Below are 22,427 nucleotides of genomic sequence, written 5' to 3' on the forward strand. Positions count from 1 at the left end.
ATAGAAGCAGTGGTGTACGCAGCTATCAAAACTTTTCACCATATCCAATTTTTGGTATAGGCATCCTTGTCTGTACCAGTTTCAAGTACATTGCAACTGATCTTCCCAACTCTTCAAAATACCCCCACTACACCTGTTCCCCTCACTTTAGGTATTCGTTCTTCTGACATCCTTTGAGTGTGTTCATGCCATTTCTTTCTGTACTTCTCAGTTCTCTGAAGTATGCTTTCAACACCTAGTTCATTCCTTATTTCACTGTTTTTTATTCGATCTGTGAGTTTGTAACCTGTTAGGAGCCTTAGGAGTCTCTTCTCTGATGCCTCAATCCTCCTCCGCTGACTGGTAGTTAGAGTCGAAGTCTCTGACACACACATTAGAACTGGTACCGCTGTACCATTATTAAATTTTAATACTTCCTCTTTTCTAACTTTTTCGAGGAGAGTGAGATTATGGTACGGACCAGCTGTTGGAATTATTGCAATTAGTATTTTTTATCATTGTGAATAATGTATGAGATCCCACAGCCCAAGTATTTAAAAGTATTTATTCACTGTTGCGATTTACCATCAGTTATTAGTATTGCTCTTAAATGCTCCACGGAATGTCCTTATCTTAGTTTTACTTTTAGATATTGCATATTGTAATCATTTGCTTCCTGGTGCAAGGACGAAATTGCGCTCTGTAATTTATATTTGAGTCCGCTGAGATTATTTGATCATCTGCAAATAGGAATGTGTTTATGACTTTAGTAAGCTTATAATGGTGCATTGCGTTATTCTGCCGTGCTTTTATGTATATATTAAAAATGAAGTTGATAAAGGGCACCCTTGTCTCACTCCCTGTGAGATTTTTCTCGTAAACGGACTTACTTTTTTGTACTTTAATTTTGTTGTGTATATACATGCTTCGAATTAAACTTATTAGTTGGTGAGATATAACAACCTTCTCTAAAATTGCTATCAACCGATCTTTTCCACAGTGATTTCTTCAAATGAGACCTGCTTTCTTTGTCATAAGCTAAATTCTGCGTAATAAACGTTTGTGTTGACGTGACAGTACACTTTCTGCCACTTCGGAAAATCCGACCCTTTTTATATCGACCTGTTTTCACCTCATCAGATTTCTTCGTGCGGTTCAAATATCCGTACTTGGTTTGTCTATTAGAAATTATCCCTAGCTTTAATGACTAAAGTGTTGGAAATCAGAGGCGTCTCTCATTCGCAACGACATAACGGATTTTGTAGGGAGTCTCTTCCGTGCACTAATATCCTTAAAGTCTCGTATGAGAACGCTGGGCCGGCCAGTATGGACGAGCGGTTCTAGGCGCTTCAGTCTGGAACCGCGCGACCGTTACGGTCGCAGGTTCGAATCCTGCTTCGGGCATGGATGTGTGTGATGTCCGTAGGTTAGTTAGTTTTAAGTAGTTCTACGTTCTAGGGGACTGATGACCTCAGATGTCAAGTCCCATAGTGCTCAGAGCCATTTGAACCATTTTGAGAACGCTGTTGTTCTTAATTTCGTAACTCCCTTTAGAAAAGCCCTTTGAAGCAACTGATGTATTTCAGTCGAATTATAATGTTACAACACTTCGATCCTGATAACTAATTTTGCTTGAAAGACGGTGCTCGAAGTATTATTAACTATTTAAAGCCTCGATAACTTTCGTAATACTTTGCTTAAACAACATCCAATTCCAGTTTAATACTCTGAGCAAACGATAACATTAAGTTTTATTTCTGTTTTGACATGTATCTAGCCATTTTTCTTTTTGTGCCTTTTAAGCCCTGCTATCTTTCTCCCCGGTTCGATTATAGAAACGATTTACACGCGATCAGAATCGGAAATTCGTGAGGGACCCTCAGAGTCATTTGCATATATTGAATTACCTGTCGTAACTTTTTTTTTTTTTTGGTCATCAGTCTACTGACTGGTTTGATGCGGCCCGCCACGAATTCCTTTCCTGTGCTAACCTCTTCATCTCAGAGTAGCACTTGCAACCTACGTCCTCAGTTATTTGCTTCACGTATTACAATCTCTGTCTTCCTCTACAGTTTTTGCCCTCTACAGCTCCCTCTAGTACCATGGAAGTCATTCCCTCATGTCTTAGCAGATGTCCTGTCATCCTGTCCTTTCTCCTTATCAGTGTTTTCCACATATTTCTTTCCTCTCCGATTCTGCGTAGAACCTCCTCATTCCTTACCTTATCAGTCCACCTAATTTTCAACATTCGTCTATAGCACCACGTCTCAAATGCTTCGATTCTCTTCTGTTCCGGTTTTCCCACTGTCCATGTTTCACTACAATACAATGCTGTACTTCAGACGTACATCCTCAGAAATTTCTTCCTCAAATTAAGGCCGGTATTTGATATTAGTAGACTTCTATTGGCCAGAAATGCCTTTTTTGCCATAGCGAGTCTGCTTTTGATGTCCTCCTTGCTCCGTCCGTCATTGGTTATTTTACTGCCTAGGTAGCAGAATTCCTTAACTTCATTGACTTCGTGACCATCAATCCTGATGTTAAGTTTCTCGCTGTTCTCATTTCTACTACTTCTCATTACCTTCGTCTTTCTCCGATTTACTCTCAAACCATGCTGTGTACTCATTAGACTGTTCATTCCGTTCAGCAGATCATTTAATTCTTCTTCACTTTCACTCAGGATAGCAATATCAGCGAATCGTATCATTGATATCCTTTCACCTTGTATTTTAATTCCACTCCTGAACCTTTCTTTTATTTCCATCATTGCTTCCTCGATGTACAGATTGAAGAGTAGAGGCGAAAGGCTACAGCCTTGTCTTACACCCTTCTTAATACGAGCACTTCGTTCTTGATCGTCCACTCTTATTATTCCCTCTTGGTTGTTGTACATATTGAATATGACCCGTCTCTCCCTATAGCTTACCCCTACTTTTTTCAGAATATCGAACAGCTTGCACCATTTCATATTGTCGAACGCTTTTTCCAGGTCGACAAATCCTATGAAAGTGTCTTCATCTTTCTTTAGCCTTGCTTCCATTATTAGCCGTAACGTCAGAATTGCCTCTCTCGTCCCTTTACTTTTCCTAAAGCCAAACTGATCGTCACGTAGCGCATTCTCAATTTTCTTTTCCATTCTTCTGTATATTATTCTTGTAAGCAGCTTCGATGCATGAGCTGTTAAGCTGATTGTGCGATAATTCTTGCACTTGTCAGCTCTTGCCGTCTTCGGAATTGTGTGGATGATGCTTTTCCGAAAGTCAGATGGTATATCGCCAGACTCATATATTCTACACACCAACGTGAATAGTCGTTTTGTTGCCACTTCCCCCAATGATTTTAGAAATTCTGATGGAATGTTGACTATCCCTTCTGCCTTATTTGACCGTAAGTCCTCCAAAGCTCTTTTAAATTCCGATTCTAATACTGGATCCCCTATCTCTTCTAAATCGACTCCTGTTTCTTCTTCTATCACATCAGACAAATCTTCACCCTCATAGAGGCTTTCAATGTATTCTTTCCACCTATCTGCTCTCTCCTCTGCATTTAACAGTGGAATTCTCGTTGCACTCTTAATGTTACCACCGTTGCTTTTAATGTCACCAAAGGTTGTTTTGACTTTCCTGTATGCTGAGTCTGTCCTTCCGACAATCATATCTTTTTCGATGTCTTCACATTTTTCCTGCAGCCATTTCGTCTTAGCTTCCCTGCACTTCCTATTTATTTCATTCCTCAGCGACTTGTATTTCTGTATTCCTGATTTTCCCGGTACATGTTTGTAGGGTTAGGTTAGGTTAGTGTTGTTTAACGTCCCGTCGACAACGTGGTCATTAGAGACGGAGCGCTAGCTCGGGTTAGGGAAGGATGGGGAAGGAAATCGGCCGTGCCCTTTGAAAGGAACCATCCCGGCATTTGCCTGAAACGATTTAGGGAAATCACGGAAAACCTAAATCAGGATGGCTGGAGACGGGATTGAACCGTCGTCCTCCCGAATGCGAGTCCAGTGTTACATGTTTGTACTTCCTCCTTTCATCAATCAACTGAAGTATTACTTCTGTTACCCATGGTTTCTTCGCAGCTACCTTCTTTGTGCCTATGTTTTCCTTCCCAACTTCTGTGATGGCCCTTTTTAGGGATGTCCATTCCTCTTCAACTGTACTGCCTACTGCGTTATTCCTTATTGCTGTATCTATAGCGTTAGAGAACTTCAAATGTATCTCGTCATTCCTTAGTACTTCCGTATCCCACTTCTTTGCGTATTGATTCTTCCTGACTAATGTCTTGAACTTCAGCCTACTCTTCATCACTACAATATTGTGATCTGAGTCTATATCTGCTCCTGGGTACACCTTACAATCCAGTATCTGATTTCGGAATCTCTGTCTTACCATGATGTAAATTAATTGAAATCTTCCCGTATCTCCCGGCCTTTTCCAAGTATACCTCCTCCTCTTGTGATTCTTGAACAGGGTATTCGCTATTACTAGCTGAAACTTGTTACAGAACTCAATTAGTCTTTCTCCTCTTTCATTCCTTTTCCCAAGCCCATATTCTCCTGTAACCTTTTTATTCTACTCCTTCCCCTACAACCGCATTCCAGTCGCCCATGACTATTAGATTTTCGTCCCCCTTTACATACTGCATTACAATTTCAATATCCTCATACACTTTCTCAATCTGTTCATCTTCAGCTTGCGACGTCAGCATGTATACCTGAACTATCGTCGTCGGTGTTGGTCTGCTGTCGATTCTGATTAGAACAACCCGGTCACTGAACTGTTCACAGTAACACACCCTCTGCCCTACCTTCCTATTCATAACGAATCCTACACCTGTTATACCATTTTCTACTGCTGTTAATATTACCCGATACTCATCTGACCAGAAATCCTTGTCTTCCTTCCACTTCACTTCACTGACCCCTACTATATCTAGATTGAGCCTTTGCATTTCCCTCTTCAGATTTTCTAGTTTCCCTACCACGTTCAAGCTTCTGACGTTCCACGTCCCGACTCGTAGAACGTTATCCTTTCGTTGCTTATTCAATCTTTTTCTCATGGTAACCTCCCCCTTGGCAGTCCCCTCCCGGAGATCCGAATGGGGGACTATTCCGGAATCTCTTGCCAATGGAGAGATCATCATGACACTTCTTCAAATACAGGCCACATGTCCTGTGGATACACGTTACGTGTCTTTAATACAGTGGTTTCCATTGCCTTCTGCATCCTCATGTCGTTGATCATTGCTGATTCTTCCGCCTTTAGGGGCAATTTCCCACCCCTAGGACAAAAGAGTGCCCGGAACCTCTATCCCCTCCTCCGCCCTCTTTGACAAGGCCGTTGGCAGAATGAGGCTGACTTCTTATGCCGGAAGTCTTCGGCCGCTAATGCTGATTATTTATCAAAATTTAGGCAGTGGCGGGGATCGAACCCGAGACCGAAGGCGTTTTGATTACGAATCAAAGACGCTACCCCTTTTTTTTCCCAAGACGCTACCTTTTTTTTTTTTTTGCAACTGTTTGCCGGGAATTATATATATATATATATATATATATATATATGAATTATAAAAAACAAATACTAAAAAAAGGTTACATAGCGCGAGATTCGATCCGGCGACCTTCGGATTACGAACCTTTTTTTTTTTTTTTTTTTTTTTTCCAAACTCAAATTTCTTTTTCCTTTAAGAACAAATTGTGAGGAATAAATAAGGAAAAGTTTTTTTTTTCGAAAGAAAACAAAGACTCCGATTACACTGGTTTCTCCTTCCAGTAAACAAAAATGAGTCTCCTTCGTCTTGTTGGCGAAGAAGCAATCCTTTGCAACAAAAAAAAGTTTCTCAAAGTCAAAATCAAATTTCTTTTTCCTTTAAGAACAAACTATGAGGAAGAAATAAGGAAAAGCTTTTTAAGTCGTCATGCGACTTGTAGTTAAAGTCCAGTTCTTACAGGAGCTCCTGAAGTGTATCCGCCTACAGCATGCCAGCTCGTCCAAACGTGTCTTCTCATGGCGTAGGCGTGAGTTATGGGTAGCAGATCTATTCAGTTCGGTTCGTTTTATACAGTTTTCAGCTTCTCAGGGCTTGGACGTTCCAGCTACTAGGTGGGTCATCGAAAGTGCTCCGTAAGAAATTAGAAAAATATTGTTTATAGCGTGGGTTGCGTATCAGGACGCAGTGTCGTTCGTTGAGATAAGTCCAATATCCTAGCGTAGACTTGTCGCCTGAAGTAAAAAGATAGCGGATCGTGTGGCCACAGATCCAATTCACAGAGTTAGTTTTGGCAGAGGGGTAGAAAGTCTTATCGGGGCACAAAAGCATGTGGACGTCGATCTGAGCCGGTGTCTGGCGAGTAAGAAACGCCAAAATTCGCCGCGCAAGTGTCCAGACGTCTAGTGCTGTGCCACAGTGGAACCGGTGGACATCCGTGTCATCCACGCCACAGTGGGTGCAGAGGGATGAATCGGCGAGATGGATGCGGTGCAGACGATCTCGGTTAACTTGTTTGCTATTCACGGTGATGTACCACGCTGATTGAACGTCTGATTCGAGAAAACGCGCATGGATCGCCTTCCATATGTGTCGCCACACGTACTGTGGATACTTACGTTCGATGGGGTTGGACGGGCGGCACTGTTGTAACAATTCGGAGACTGTTTTCGTGAGGTACAAAAGTGTAAGTGGTAAGGACCGGTAGATATAACTGAACTCCAGGAAAAATCGTTGGATGTAATAAAAGGGGGCTGGAATGGTCGATATCAGTACTGGGGCAGACAAGGAGGCCGGTGCAAAGTTGTGAAGCAGGAGGCTAGTAAGGCTCTGCGGGCAACGATGCCAAAGTTTGAGTTGGGAGCTGACGTATAGTGCCTTGACACGAGTCGGCACGTGGATGAGTCCCACCCCGCCACGATCTCGTGGCAGTGCAAGGGATTCATACTGCACCTTGAATAACATCCCCGAGCTGACGAAGGAGCCGAAAGCCATCAACAGTCGTCGCGCCAGGAGATTTGGGACTGGTAGTACTTGAGCCACGTGTGGTATACGGGAAGCATGATACATGTTCACGTATTGCGCGCGTTGGATGACGTCGAGAGCTCGTAGCCGGTGATCTGCGAGATTTGTTCTGATTGTCTGTAGCAAGCGTCTACCATTGATAGCCGCTGAGCGGCGCAGGTCTGCTGTGAAATCAAGTCCAAGACACCGTATGGTGTCGGCGACACTAAGGGTGGCAGCGCATCTCTCCGGCAAGCCCTCACCAATGAGCAGGACCTTGGATTTTGACACGTTGAGGCAGCTCCCCGACGCTTCGCCGTAAGTCGCCACCCATGTCAGTGCTGCTCGTACTTCATCTTCACTGCGCAGATATAGTACTATGTCGTCTGCGTAGGCTGTACAACAAAAACGGTGGTCTTGCACAGCCATGCCTTCCAAACGTTGGCGCATGCCCTGGAGCAGGGGTTCCAAGGCGAAAGCATACAAAATCGTGGAAGGAGGGCATCCTTGCCGTACAGATCGTGCGATGACCATGGACGGTGTAAGACGACCATTGTACATGATTTTAGAGGTTGCACTACTCAACAGGCGCATAACCACTGTTACAATACCGCCAGGAAAACCCATATGCTGAAGAACTGTCCGTAAATAGAAGTGGTCAACACGGTCGAAAGCCTGGCTAAAGTCCAGTGAAGCCAAGGCGCCAGGGAGACGCTGATGATGCGCTAATGCTATCATGTCTCTGTAACGGCAAAGGGCCGTACGGATGTTGTTGTCGCCTCCTAGGGAAGTCTGGTCGCAGGATGTGACGTAACGTGCGACCTTCTTGAGTCGCGATGCCGGTAGCCGTGTGAATATTTTCATGTCGCTGTTGAGCAAAGTAATTGGTCGATAGTCCTGGACCCTCGATAACCCGCGCGGTTTATGTACGGGGATAATAATTCCTTCTAGAAAGGTGCTCGGGACCACTGTCGTCGGTGACATCAGCTCTTGTGCTATTGCCGTCCACGTGGAAGCCAACAAATACTGAAAACTTTTATAAAATTCGATGGGTATACCGTCTGATCCAGGAGACCTGTTATCGGAACCCGCCTTGATAGCATCTACCACTTCATCTGTGGTTACGTCGTCTTGGAGGTCATGCACTGCATCCTCCGGAAGAGTGTTCGTAGTGAGCTGAGCGACTTCTGTGATCAGTGCTGCAGAATGCGGTACGGCTGCGTATAGCCCGGCAAAATGAGCATGGAGAGCACGACCGATGCTTTGTTGGGTGTCGTGCCGGCGCCCTTCCACATCAGTGAGGACTTGGATCAGAGCTCGTCGTCGCCGTTGTCTTTCCTGAAGGAGGTGGTACATCGACGGACGTTCTTGAGGGATTCGATTAGAAGCTCGAGAACGGACTACAGTGCCTTCCAAGTTACGCCGCATGATCAAGGAGATCTGCGCCTTCGTGCGATGGACCATCGACTGCCGGGCTGGCGAGAAAGGCATCGTCGCACAGTCACGTAGAATGGTGTAGTAGAAGTGCAGGGTATTAGTTTGCCACGCCTTTAATTCCTTCCCAAAACTCATCAGTCTTCCTGAGGGTCGGCTTTGCACAGGAGAGCCACCACGATAAGGTGGAGTCATAGGCTTCTCGACGATGGTGGCAGCGTGCCCACGCTTCTTCGACCATACGGCGACAGTCTGAGGAGGTCAGGTGAGCGACATTGAGTTTCCACAGACCACGACTATGCCACACTTGCTGTCGGGCGAGAGTGACGTCACAGAGGTATGCATCATGGTCTGAAAAGGCCAAGGGCCAGACTTCCGCATGACGTGTGCCATCAGCAAGGGAGCGGGTAACGTAGATCCGATCTACGCGGCTTGACGAGTGAGAGGTGTAGAATGTATAGCCCGGTTGAATTCCGTGGAGCTTCTTCCATGTGTCGACAAATCGGAGACGGTCGATGACCACTGAGAGAGATGCACAAGGGGAATGTCGCGGGAGTTGGTCCGCGGGCTCTTGTGTCGAGTTAAAATCCCCACCGAGTACCAAATCGTCCTGTGGACCGGTGAAGAGGGGCGTGACGCTTTCGGCAAAAACAGTTTGTCGGTCATGACGGCGGCCAGTGCCGGACGGAGCGTAGATATTAATAATACGCACGCCGAACAGTGTGAGGGCCATACCTCGCGCAGTGGGGAGGTAGATGACGTCCTCTGCAGGGAGTCCGTCGCGTAGCAGGATGGCGACGCCGCTACCGGTATCGGATGCGGGGGAAACATGGGCGTTGTATCCGGTGGGAACTAGGAAGTCAGCCACAAACACCTCTTGTAAGAGTGCTACATCCACATCCGCAGAGTAAATAGTGTCTCTGAACATGGCCAGTTTACGGGGGGCACGAATGGTGGCAAGATTCATCGTGGCGATACGATATTGCTGTGTGCGGCCATCCTCAGTATTTGCAGAACGTGCGGTAGAAGTAGCCGGCAGGTGGAGACCCGCCGGTGGTCCCGCAGTGGTGATAATTACTGGCGGGGCGCCAGCCCCAGTGTCGCCGAGGTGGACTCCTGTGCAGACACGCTGGCACTCTGTTCCGCTTCTTCTTCAACGTCATCGGCCCAGGAAGCTGACGACGTGGACATGTGACGGTCACGTACTTCCGGAACGGGTGTTGTGGATTCCGCAACATGAGTGGCAGGGGGACTGCCGTCATCATTCGTTGACAACGGCGAGGACACGTCCCTGGCTGGGAGAGTAGGCGTCACAGGAGGGGCTCCTGTTGCTGCCACATCGCGTGACTGGACGCAATGTGGGAGATCACCGTCAGACATCAGGTCGACATCTCGTGGGGCCGTCTGAGAAAGGGCGTCATCGGAAGGCGTTCGTCGTCGTTTCCTGTGTTTGCGAGGCGACCGCTGTTTTCTGATGTGGCGTTCTGAATCAGAATGTGGTCGCCCGCCGTCTGACGCCGAACCCGTCTGGACAAAGGCAGACGTCGGCACGACACCGAGGTCGACGTCCATGGTTCCAACAGGAACATCGGTTTCGGTCTGCAAACCAGACGGTCCTGAAGCGAGCACTGGAGGTGACGCCGTGCTTGTGTCCTCGGCGCGTTGTGCTGCGGCGGGCGGCGTTGACGATGCTGCTGGCGCAATCGAGATTGGTACGACGGGGTCCTGTGCAACCTTGGCGTAGGTGATGGGTAAGGACGTGACCGTCGAAGCCTGGGTCTCTTCACGTAACGGCGTCTGTATTAAACGGCGGTGTAAGCATTCGGAACGTACATGTCCCTCCTGGCCACATCCTGCGCACGTTCGTGGCTGTCCATCATACATGACGATGGCCCTCACACCGCCAATCAGCAGGTACGATGGGACATGTTTCTTCAGCTCAATTTTTATTTGCCTGACGCCATTTAATACGGGGTAGGTCGTAAATGTTTGCCACTTCTCCGCGACGTGACCCAAGACGGTGCCATATGGTTGGAAAGCGGCAATGACCACATCCTGAGGCACCTCGAACGGGAGTTCAAACACCCGCAATGTCCGGAGACCGAATCCAGCATGGGTGGCTGTCACAGCGCCCATATGTCCATCAGAGTGTTTAAATTTCAGTCCGGTGGCATGACGGTGCATTATGTCATTGCAAATTTCCTCCGTCGACATCTTGATGTAGACAACACTTCCAGTGATGGAAAAATGTATGCCGATTACGTCCTGGGGGTTCAATCGTAGATCCTCACGTATGAACTGTTCGACTTGGAATGCTCTGGGTCGTGGATGTTCGGCCTGAAACGTTACTTTGATCGTTGCACGGCGGTACGAGTGCGCCATGGTGTACGTTATTACTGGACTCGATAGACACAAACACCGCGACGCGGAAGTAAACACCGCCAGGAGCGGAGCGTCACACGGCGCGCGGAGCAGCTCCGCACGCTAGCACGGCTCCGAGCCGACTGAACCCCTAGACTACCAGTATAACTTAAATTTATTTGGTAGTTTCACTCATAAGAACCGTCGTAATACTGACGCAGGAATTGTCTGGTGCCCTGGGAAAGACGTCACAAGCCACTAGAAAAGAGCAGAAGCTCTGACACGTTTTCTAGCATGCGCTATATTGTTTATGCCTAGGGTGAAAGTGGCAACACTGACGCAGCGAGATATTGCACTGCATTCAATTCGTGTTATTGTTTTTTTTTTTTTTAACTGAAGAAAAATAAACCAACAGCCCGGGGAAAAAGGACAATTATAAATAAAACATACACGAGAACTTTCGATCAAGGCAGTATAGTCATTTTTTATTGTATCTACATTTGTGACGGGTATAATGTGTAACCTTTGGAGCAATGCATGAAACAGGATGATGCTCATCGTGGTAATATGGAAAACAATCATTATTGCGACATACATCACAGGAATTTTTATATGTGTAAGGTTTTTCAATGCGTCTATTGCCAAACAGACATGGTTTACGTTCATAAACTGTTAACGATCGTTACAAAATTTCACGGTGTGTCACGCATGTCAAAGCATATCGCCGAATATTTGCACGGATAGTTCACAATAAAAGTAGTGCAGGCAGCGAGATTCGATCTCGAGACTTCGCGTTTATAAATTTAAGAGCATTCTCGCTCGGCTACGGCGTCCTTGATATTAGCGGGCTGAAACTTTCAAACCTGAATTTCTTCAAAAACGGCTGAGCTGTGTCTTCATGTTTACATATAGGGAAGTCTTGCAAGTGCTCTACGCACCCTGTCAACATGAATCAAATCGGTGAGGAAGAATCCATCGGTCCCCTTGTGATTCTTGATGAATTTCATAAACGAGTTCGTGGTGTTTCAAAGTGTGACTCAAAGGGTCCTGCAATTGCTAATTGCTACGTGAAAAAATTCGAACAATGAACTCTAGAAAAAGCAAATGAGAAGCTCTCGATGCTGTTGGTTTGTGGATGATACATTTGTGATTTGGTCGCTCTATAACAAAAGAGATGCGTCTTGATGACAAGCCAAAAGAATTTGTACGCCGAAACATCTGGTCACCGAATGTGAAGCAGGCTTTAAAATGGCTATCCAGGAAAAGAAGTAAAAAAGTGTTCTACGACCAAATAACAGTACGCCGAACAACAAGGATAAAACATAACGGAAGAACACGGTTCTCTCCCTTAAAAAGAACTAGCTTTTCCCGGCCACGCATTGCTGTGCCTCAGCCTGGTGGAATAGAAAAGAAAGAAAACAGGAAGCAAACTTTCTAACTTATATGAGACTTTGTGTTCTCCCCCTTGTCTCTGTCCACCTCCTTCTCCATTTCTCTTTGTCTGTCTCCTCCTGCTGCCCACTCTCTGTGGCCATCACCTCATCCCCCCTATCTGCATCCATCTGCTCCCTCTCTTCCTTTTCCTCCTCCTGCCCCCGCTCTCTGACCATCCCCTCCTTTCCGCTTTCTGTCTCCATTTAATCCCTACCCTTCTGTCCATCTCCTTTACCCCCTCTCTCTCCGATCTCGAACCTCATATATTTTTATAGCATATTCAGATTCTAAATCCCTCACCAGGAGAGACATACAAATCTGTGCAGCGCTACGCAACGAGCCGCGACACACAGATATGCACAGAGATGCCTCACAGAGCTATAACACTAAGAATCATTTCTTGGCTTTAGGCTTTCTTTTTTATCAGGGTTCTTGATTTATGACAATACACAGCCAAATCACCAACAAGTTTTACATTTTACAAACGTCACGTCCTTTACACCACACACAAATAGCTTTATCGTGATCCACCTTGCGACGATCACGTGTCTTTAGTGCTAAGGGAATTGTAGAATAATAACAAGAAGCACCCATGTCCTTACTAAAAATTTCATTAGAGTACTGTATAGAAATTTAAAATAAATTGGTCAAGAACTTTAGGAGATTATTGGTAATATCAGTTCCCTTTTTATATATTACATATTTATTTATTTCATAAACACGCTCGTATCAAACAGACGTTTCATAGATGTAAGATTTTGAACAAATGAACACGTACCTTTTTATGTAGATTTCCTTCATAACAACTACATATGTTTGTATATTATATGTGGTGTTCTACTGTGTTTGTAAAAACACGCTCGTATTCGGACGCAACGTTGTGTCAGTACATCAGGGCAATCAGTGAAGATCTTTCGTAGACTTAAGATTTTGAGCACGCAAACATTCATAGTTTTATTTATATAGGTGTAAATGTTCGTTTATATAAAATCGTAAATAACCATGTAAAATCGTAAATAACCGAAAGTTCTTCAACGATTGGTCTGAAATTTTGACACGACGTCGCATTCGAGTACTTGCATATTTTTATATACCTACTGCAATACGACATGGTACTGTATATACGTGCGCACATATTTGACGGCGAGGTTGTGTCAAAGTTCAAAGCAACTGGTCAAGCACTTTCGGAGGTTTACGATTTTTTACGGACGAATATTTACATTTTTATTTATGGAGGTTACTGATCAATCAGATGTAAAAGACTTTACAGAAACATAACATCAGACGAGTCTTAGACGAATAAAGCAAGTATGACAAGCACTGCGATCTACATCTGTACTCCGAAAGCCACTTTACGGTGAATGGCGGAGGGTGCTTTGTTACCGCAGTCACTTGCTATTGTAGTAGTGTATGTTTGGCGGTAAGAATGATTACTGATAAGCCCTCGTGTAGGCTCGAGTCTGAAATTTTACCTCAACGATTTTTTCGTGAGGCAGACATAGCAAGATAAAGAAAAAACACCACCCTTCGAGGGGTGTGTACAACTCCGTGTACTTAATGGTAAGATCTATTGGAAGCACTAAGAAAATACATGGCTGAAGGCACATAAAAGTCTTTGGCGACTAAGGAAAATAGGACGCTTTTCAGGAAATCATCAAGTTTTTAAATGACGAACTATTAATCACGGCTGTACAGAGAAGCCATCGAAATATACAGGGTGTTACAAAAAGGTACGGCAAAACTTTCAGGAAACATTCCTCACACACAAAGAAAGAAAATATGTTATGTGGACATGTGTCCGGAAACGCTTACTTTCCATGTCAGAGAACATTTTATTACTTCTCTTCAGATCACATTAATCATGAAATGGAAACACACAGCAACAGAACGTACCAGCTTGACTTCAAACACTTTGTTACAGGAAATGTTCAAAATTTCCTCCGTCAGCGAGGATACATGCATCCACCCTCCGTCGCATGGAATCCCTGATGCGCTAATGCAGCCCTGGAGAATGGCGTATTGTATCACAGCCGTCCACAATACAAGCACGAAGTCTCTACATTTGGTAACGGGGTTGCGTAGACAAGAGCTTTCAAATGCCCCCATAAATGAAAGTCAAGAGGGTTGAGGTCAGGAGAGCGTGGAGGCCATGGAATTGGTCCGCCTCTACCAATCCATCGGTCACCGAATCTGTTGTTGAGAAGCGTACGAACACTTCGACTGAAATGTGCAGGAGCTCCATCGTGCATGAACCACATGTTGTGTCGTACCTGTAAAGGCGCATGTTCTAGCAGCACGGGTAGAGTATACCGTATGAAATCATGATAACGTGCTCCATTGAGCGTAGGTGGAAGAACATAGGGCCCAATCAAGACATCACCAAGAATGCCTGCCCAAACGTTCACAGAAAATCTGTGTTGATGACGTGATTGCACAATTGCGTGCAGATTCTCGTCAGCCGTCACATGTTGATTGTGAAAATTTACAATTTGATCACGTTGGAATGAAGCCTCATCCGTAAAGAGAACATTTGCACTGAAATGAGGATTGACACATTGTTGGATGAACCATTCGCAGAAGTGTACCAGTGGAGGCCAATCAGCTGCTGATAGCGCCTGCACACGCTGAACATGGTACGGAAACAACTGGTTCTCCCGTAGCACTCTCCATACAGTGACGTGGTAAACGTTACCTTGTACAGCAGCAACTTCTCTGACGCTGACATTAGGGTTATCGTCAACTGCACGAAGAATTGCCTCGTCCATTGCAGGTGTCCTCGTCGTTCTAGGTCTTCCCCAGTCGCGAGTCATAGGCTGGAATGTTCCGTACTCCCTAAGACGCCGATCAATTGCTTCGAACGTCTTCCTGTCGGGACACCTTCGTTGCGGAAATCTGTCTCGATAGAAACGTACCGCGCCACGGCTATTGCCCCGTGCTAATCCATACATCAAATGGGCATCGGCCAACTCCGCCTTTGTAAACATTGCACTGACTGCAAAATCAAGTTCGTGATGAACACTAACCTGTTGATGCTACGTACTGATGTGCTTGATGCTAGTACTGTAGAGCAATGAGTCGCATGTCAACACAAGCACCGAAGTCAACATTACCTTCCTTCAATTGGGCCAACTGGCGGTGAATCGAGGAAGTACAGTACATACTGACGAAACGAAAATTAGCTCTAACATGGAAATCAAGCGTTTCCGGACACATGTCCACATAACATCTTTTCTTTATTTGCGTGTGAGGAATGTTTCCTGAAAGTTTGGCCGTACCTTTTTGTAACACGCTGTATAAAGACGGCGATTATTTTAACAGAAAAGAAGAAGCCATGACATTGTAAATGCGGACAGTAGCTCTACAGAACCGATCGATTTTATGCTTGACAGACGGCAGTCAGTAGTTAAGTGTTGCCTTTGACAATGATTATCTCTCCCGATCACGTGTACACTTCTACCGCCCCCCCCCCCCCTTCTTCACACAATTTATATCGTTCTCCGACGTCCGATCAGTCAGCCGGTAAGACAAGGGGTCCTTCTGAACATTGCGAACGAAAAAGTTTCACGGACCATGCGCACAGAACCCGGAAGACTCGCCGATAAGATAAACATTTCCAGGGGAGTAGCGTGTTTGGGGATCTACGTTTTACAGAGTGACTCGAATTAATGGCACTTAAAATTCGCTGTAGGAAGATCTCTCTAGATGGCCTGCGCGTAAATGCAGCGCTGGTTGTAAGGTCTACTAACGGCTCGGCATGCTTACCAGTAGTGAGTATGCGGCCTGGGCGTTTCGTAGCGCGGCACCGCCTCGTGCCCCTTGGCGTTCTCGCTGCAGTGTAACGCAGCGCGCTGTACTTTGCTCGTACCATTGTCACGGGCGAGGCAGCTGCCTCCATCCCAGGCCCTCCTGCCGAACAGCGCGGCGATTGTTGAGGCGCCAGAACAAAGCGGCAACGATTTGCTGTGGCGCGCTGACTCAGCACCACTGCACGATCCCCGCGGCGACGGGCAAGGCTTGCTGCGGCCGCTCGCATTCATAGCAAGAGCTCCGGCGAAGGGTGTCCACGGCCGTCCGGGTGTTACCAGCACTCTGCCGTTGATGGTTCAGAGTACTTTCAAGACAACTACACCGTGACTGAGAATTCCTCGTATCCTCAGCTCGCAACTGTGTATTATTTGCGGGAGTACTTAGACACGAACAGGGTGAACCAGAACTCCACCGACAAACTTTCAGAGTCGGTAATTCGGACCAAAACAAGAGAAAAAAGTCTGGTAAACTTGGGCTATATAAGGCATATCTGCAGAACAGGAGCACTTATTCAGCTCCGCTACTGTGAAATAAGCCTCGTCTACTGACCAAATTCGTATTTTAGAGCCTAACTGGGTATTTTGATCTTGGTCTGGAGTACTAACACCTCCCAAAACGCGGGAAGCAAAGATCTTGTAGTAGAAGAAATGTATTTCACAATATCGAAAGTGCTCATACCTCTTAAGGTATGCGTTTTAGAGCCTACGTTTACTAGACTTTTTTTCTAGTTTTCATCCATACTTCAACCTGTGAAAGTTTGTGGTTGGAGTTCTGGTTCACCCTGTATAAAAACTCTGCTGTCGTCGTCTTGCTTTCAGGAATTAGGCTGTTCGGCGTTCCGAACTCACAAACAAAATGATAGCTATCTTCCTTGAGATCTTCCAATATCTCTTTTTCCATTCGCATTGTTGTTCAGAATCTTGTGAGGAATTCTATTACCTGTCATTCTCACGAATTGTTGTCTCTAATTTTCACCCAAGAAACCGATATATCTCTCTCTAAGGCAGGATGGTGCACAAAAAGATATGCTGAATATATAGCATATATAAACCATGTATCCAGCGTATCCCTGTGCACCATCTTAACTATACTAATAACAGAACTGTAAAACCGTCGCTTTTGTCTGTCTACTTGAACATTGTAATCTCTGAAACTGCTAGACAAGTTTCCATGGGTTTTCACAGGTACCTCGAGCGTAACTTGGGGCGACGTATGTACTTGATGTCATCAAAATCAGATCACGAAAAAAAGATATCGTGATTTTTAAGTTTTATCGAAAAGTGTCGTGCGTGTCTGTCTGAACACGTTAATCTCCAAAGCTACTAGCCGAGTTTTCATGGGGTTTTCACTGGTAACTTGAGTGAAGTTTGAGGTAATACACAGACATTTTTTATAAAACTCGGAAAACGAAAAAATATCATAATTTAAAGTTTTTTCTAAAATAGTCTCCTCAGCTTAGAGGTTCGAATGTTTAATAATCACGACCTATCGTAGCAAACAATTAAAAAAATGGTTCAAATTGCTCTGAGCACTATGGGACTTAACTTCTGAGGTCATCAGTCCCCTAGAACTTAGAACTACTTAAACCTAACTAACCTAAGGACATCACACGCATCCATGCCCGAGGCAGGATTCGATTCTGCGAGCGTAGCGGTCGCGCAGCTCCAGGCTGTAGCACGTAGAACCGATCGGCCACTCCAGCCGGCAACAATTAAATGATGGCAGTGTTAGTTTTTTCTAACTCAGTGACAGATGTATTTTCGGAAGTTTACCTAAGTAACAGAATTAAGCGCTGCAGTCGTATTTTAGTAGGGCTATTCGGAAAGTAAGGTCCGATCGGGTGCGAAATGGGAACCACTGTGAAAATCCGATGCAGCTTTGCACATATGTGTTGGGCAATGTGTTCTGTATACCCGTCGATCACGTCACGTAGCCCTTTTTTCAGTTCTGAGCGCACTTTGAGTGCTTAAAGATTCCTGAAAATAGTATCTCCCGCTAAGTATAAGGGCCTGGTGTGAGATTTCGCCTGATGTCATGCAGCCCACGTAACATAACTGTCTTGTGTTTTCTTCCTCATGACAATTCTCGGCCGCACTCTGCAGGGGCAATGAAGACGCTGTTGCAGTGTTTTCGATGGGAACTGTTTGATCATCAACGATACAGTCTGTAGTTGGCTTCCCTTGAGTTTCATCTCTGCTCACATGAACCGTTGGCCATGAAGACGACATTTTGGCACAGGCAACGACCTGCACACCAACGTAGAGAGTTGGCGGAAAGCACAGGCGGCTCCCTTCTGCGACGACGATATTGGAAAGTTGGTACAACGCTGCAACAGATGTGTAAGTCGGAGCAGCGACTATGTAGAGAAGTAGTTGTAAGGCGTAGCTAACTGTTACAAATACAACATTCTTGATTTTCATAGTCGTTTCCGTTTCGTGACCGATCGGACCTTACTTTCAGAGCAGCCCTCGTACGAACGCAAAGTAATAGCGAATTTACTTGGCTAGGATATATAGATTTACCGAATTCGTTTTCTGTGTTAAAGACTTAATAATATTGCTTCGCTTCTTCAGATATGTTTTATTTATACTCTTTGCCAGGAAAAATGAGTTTATTAAGTTTGCTTTGTGATTGCATTTTCATTTCACTTCATTCACAAATAAAAATGCCTAGAAAACGGTCGAGTCTTTTTGAATATATCAGATAGCTAAAAGACTGACAACTATGTGGTTTCAGGAAGCCACTAAGGATCGTGAGGCAAGACATACTGTGGTCCGACTACACCAGGTTTAACTCGCTCTTTGGACACTCCTTCCAAAAGCGAGGTGCGAAGTAATTCTAATTGAGAGCGTCATGCATTATCTTACTTCTCAGAGTCCACTCACAGGTTTAAAGTTACTTCTTTCGAACGTATCATCATAGAAGCGGAAAGGTTGACAAGAAGTGGTGCGGGAAACCGAGTTTTTACATCCAGAATCCCACTTTTCCCTAACGATTTACCACTTCAATTTAAATGTACACAATTTCTAGTGAGCTTATGTTACGCCATGACCACAAAGAAAGCATAAGGCCAGACGCTACGAGTTGCGGGAGTGGACCTTAGTGTCGGTTGCTTTTCGCACGGCCAGCGCTGACTGATTCTCACCCATGTTAGTGAAGCAAACGAGCTCTTCGTTCATGCCTTCAGTCATATTACTCAAACATTGTATGCAAAGAAGCTGTATAAGTCAAAAATAAATTCCACACTTACGAAGTCTCACGCACAACTACCAATAAATACTCAGGCAACGCCGGACTTCTCAGCTAGTCCTGTCTAAGATCTATGCCATTCCGTATCCCTCTTGACAACTTGCGGAACGTCTGAAGAGCTATGCTTCGTAAATATTACAGAATCCTTTTGTGCTATTCTTCGTTAGTCTTGTAACAACGTTCAGTTAAAAGACGTTTCATCATTCCCACAATGAGTTGCCTGGTGCTTTAAAGAGCAATCAGGTATCGAGATGACATCCCGACCCGTGGCGTGAGGTAAGGTTCTTTCCAATTCGTGCAAATAAGATGCGGTAAAAAACGGAAAATGGAAAGTCGGTGTTAAATTATTTATTGAATTTTTGTGTGTATAGACCCTGCACAAGAAGAGTTTTGTTTTTCGAGAACTGAGTTTACCCCAGTCAAGTAGCTGGGCTATTAGGGCTGTTGCTAAGGAAGTCGTTCTTATTTTTCCAGTTATCGAAACGAAAGGATATCGTCATGCCATTGCTTACATAAATGAGCTCATCAGCCATTGTAACTTGCCATGATCACTCGTTGCAGGCTTTACCGACATTTTGAAGCTTCGAGCGGGGACGGTCCCCCTCAAAGTATTACCAGCAAACCGTTTATGCATTAAAGTCAAACGTCTCCATAGTGCCGGTCTAAGGTACTGTAATGGTGACTGAAACATCGCATAGAACAGTTCCATTTCTGGACATAATCTAATCGCTTATCGTATGGAATAGGCCGTTGTTAGCGCACCCGCCCTTGCTACTAAAAACTGGAAGTTATGCTAAGAAGTGAGAGAACAGCATCGACTGACTCCTTGATCGTTCCTGAATATAGACGAAGTAAGACAGAAATTAACAGAGAATATCAGTGACAGATGTGAAAATTACCGAACAATCAGTTTAATAAGTCACGGATGCTAAATACTAACGCGAATTCTTTACAGACGAATGGAAAAACTGGTAGAAGCCGACCTCGAGGAAGATCAGTTTGGATTCCGTAGAAATATTGGAACACATGAGGCAATACTGAACCTACGACTTATCTTAGAAGCTAGATGAAGGAAAGGCAAACCTACGTTTCTAGCATTTGTAGACTTAGAGAAAGCTTTTGACAGTGTTGTCTGGAATACTCTCTTTCAAATTTTGAAGGTGACATGGGTAAAATACAGGGAGCGAAAGGCTATTTACAATTTCTACAGAAACCAAATGGCAGTTATAAGAGTTGAGGGGCATGAAAGGGAAGCAGTGGTTGGGAAGGGAGTGAGACAGGGTTGTAGCCTCTCCCCGATGTTATTCAATCCGTATATTGAGCATGCATTGAAGGAAACAAAAGAAAAATTCGGAGTAGGTATTAAAATCCATGGAGAAGAAATAAAACCTTTGAGGTTCGCCGATGACATTGTAATTCTGTCAGAGACAGCGAAGGACTTGGAAGAGCAGTTGAACGGAATGGACAGTGTCTTGAAAGGAGGATATAAGATGAACATCAACAAAAGCAAAACGAGGATAATGGAATGTAGTCGAATTAAGTCGGGTGATGCTGAGGGAATTAGATTAGGAAATGAGACACTTAAAGTAGTAAAGGAGTTTTGCTATTTGAGGAGCAAAATAACTGATGATGGTCGAAGTAGAGAGGATATAAAATGTAGACTGGCAATGGCAAGGAAAGTGTTTCTGAAGTAGAGAAATTTGTTAACATCGAGTATAGATTTAAGTGTCAGGAAGTCGTCTCTGAAAGTATTTGTATGGAGCGTAACCATGTATGGAAGTGAAACATGGACGATAACTAGTCTGCACAAGAAGATAATAGAAGCTTTCGAAATGTGGTGCTACAGAAGAATGCTGAAGATTAGATGGGTAGATCATATAACTAATGAGGATGTATTGAATAGGGTTGGGGAGAAGAGAAGTTTGTGGCACAACTTGACTAGAAGAAGGGATCGGTTGGTAGGACATGTTCTGAGGCATCAAGGGATCACCAATTTAGTATTGGAGGGAAGCGTGGAGGATAGAGGGAGACCAAGAGATGAATACACTAAACAGATTCAGAAGGATGTAGGTTGCAGTAGGTACTGGGAGATGAAGAAGCTTGCACAGGATAGAGTAGCATGGAGAGCTGCATCAAACCAGTCTCAGGACTGAAGACCACAACAACAACAACATCAGTGCCCTTGTTTCCTGCATTTTTTTGTACTGTGGAGGATTTTTATATGCTGTTCCATGTCAGCACATACTTGAAACGACAATTGAAATATAAAAAAAAAACAAAAAAAAAAAAACAAGCAGCGATTAGGCCAGTGCGTCTGAATTATAAGCTTGACAAGGAAAATTTTTGTTATTGCTCTGAAGAGGTATGAAGGAATCCAGTACAAGCAAACAGAAAAACGAAATCAGGCAATTCATCAGTTTCAAATAATACACTACTGATGCATGGAAGGCACACTGGCTACGATGGCAGGCATTCGAATCAGCAAAAGAATATATTTAAAGTGGGAGGAGTGCAGCGGGCCACCGCATCAAATATACAGTAAAGCTGTTAGCGGGAACAGCAGCGGCGGCATTAACCTGGTTTCGCAAGAATTTGCATACACGCCACGCACGCACTCTGTCAAAAGCAATTCATTGAGACTAATGTAATGTATATTTTAATATGTGCATAAAGAACATTGCCAGCTACAGCACGCTCATAATATGATAAAGAGTTAACAACAGTGACTCCGTATATTTCGACGTATCGTTCCAGAACAAAGTTTTATCGTCGTATTTATCACTGAACAGATCCCATAAATGCCTTATGGCTGCATATTATTTCGCACCATGTTAAGAATAACATGATATTTACTGGTTCCATCTGACCAAAAGTATCCGCTGCTAACATTTATAACTATGCAGAGCACAGTTTGCGATATGAGAACCACTGTAAAGTGCATTTCCATGGAGCCTCACTGCCATAACCGTGTGTAGATGTTTTATTCATGATGCGTTGCACCCGATTACAGCCCCTGCAAGTGCCCTGCTCTCGGCAGTGGTAATACTCGTTTTGTGTTCGTGGGGCAGGCCAGGAAGAAACGTGTTTAAACTCACAAGTCTCGCTGGATGTTCCTCCGAAGTGACCTGATGATATAGTGATGGTCTGTATCAGTCCCACGTGGTCTCCTCAAT

This window comes from Schistocerca americana, chromosome 2 (genome assembly GCF_021461395.2).
Source record: "Schistocerca americana isolate TAMUIC-IGC-003095 chromosome 2, iqSchAmer2.1, whole genome shotgun sequence".
Classification (NCBI taxonomy): domain Eukaryota; kingdom Metazoa; phylum Arthropoda; class Insecta; order Orthoptera; family Acrididae; genus Schistocerca; species Schistocerca americana.